Source organism: Centruroides vittatus, unplaced genomic scaffold (assembly GCF_030686945.1).
Source record: "Centruroides vittatus isolate TY-2023 unplaced genomic scaffold, ASM3068694v2 contig_1208, whole genome shotgun sequence".
Classification (NCBI taxonomy): Eukaryota; Metazoa; Arthropoda; class Arachnida; order Scorpiones; family Buthidae; genus Centruroides; species Centruroides vittatus.
Genome location: NW_027120772.1, coordinates 341606 through 343246, shown reverse-complemented (window position 1 = coordinate 343246; position 1641 = coordinate 341606).

Below are 1641 nucleotides of genomic sequence, written 5' to 3'. Positions count from 1 at the left end.
TGTCATAACTCCACCAAGCCGGTTAATAGTGACGCAATCCATCTCAATTTAGTCTGTATCTGTCAAATTTTAATATATTATTATGCATTTCGATTATATAAATATAAATATAAATATAGATAAATTGTAAAGAAAATGTATACAAATATTCAAATCGTCTTTTCCATATTTCCGTTTTTTACCTGAAATTTCCCGGTTTGGGGAAATATTGATTTTTGTTTTTTGCTTTTTAAAATATTTCTACTCCAAATTTTAATAAAATATAATGTAATGTTAGTTTTAATTCTTTCTGCAAGAAATCCATTGGTAGAAATATTTAAATGGAAACATGAACGTTTCTATTAGAGTTAATTTTATTTCTTTCATTTTGTTATATAGTTTGTTTTTATATTAAACGATAAAAATGTTATTGAAATAAGAAAATTTTTCAATAATAAACATAATTATGTATTTATAGCAACTAGAACACTAATGACATCAATTTAGGGATTTTTACCTCCCAATTCAGGGAAATTAATGTACTATACTGTACTGTACTGTACATCTAAAAAGCCATAGACATTTTAATTAAATACAGCAATACCTCGGTTTTCGTCGATTTTTTTCGCGAAAAATTTGTCTCGGATTTCGTCGGCGTGCCCAAGTGATATCGCTGTTAATTTTGCGAAAACAAAGGGCGACCCACGCGTTTTCCGGCGCAGTGTGACGTTATTTCTCGTTGTGTGAGCATACTCCACGGCCCACCATTGGCCAAGGTTCCGTTCCCTGAACACTTAGCAGCCGATTGCAGAGACAGAGTTTACGTTAAACGACGTTTAACAGCAGAACGGCCTACAGACGTTGGCTGCATAGTTGCCAGATCTGAAGGTTAAAAAGTAGCGGATTTAAACTGTTTGTAGCCCAAACAATAAAACCGAATTATTTTGCAACTATGCACTTTTACTAATAAAATAAGTTTGTAATATATATATATAGACATTCGGTGTATCTGCATCAATTTTCTCTAAATCAAAGCGAGTCATTCGCAGGCGCGGCGATTCATTTTTTGAACTTAGAAACTTAGCGACTGCGACTTTTGTTTTCAGTTTTAAGGCCTCTCTGTTTACACTGTATCAAGAACTGTTGTATCTGTTAGACTAGTTTAGAGGCTCGGAGAGATTAGTAAAAACTAGTTAAACTCGCGTAACTGGTTAAACAACAAAGAATACACAAAGATTACACTGTCTTGACTCACGGAAGGGGAGTGTGAAACGAGGTCACCGTCCCCGAAGGGTTAACAATGGAAGTGTTAAGAAAAACCGACGTGCAATATTTACAGGCGCAGATGCGTTTTTGCGGTAAATTGAACATATTTTCAGACCCATCTAAAAATTCTCTAATTAGTCTGGAAACAGGGAAACCTAATTCTTGCAATCTGTGAAAAAAGATGGAGATTGGCTATAATGTAATAATCTTAATCTTTGCTGTCGTTACTTTTGCCCGAGTAACACTGGGTCTATTCACTACATTTTTAGTAGACGTTTCCTTTTTTCCCCTTTTTTTAGGTATTCCAAGGAATACCTAAAAAAAGAAAAAAAGGAAACGCCTACTAAAAATGTAGTGAAATCGTCAAATTAGAGAAAGGAACGTTCTAAAACAGAA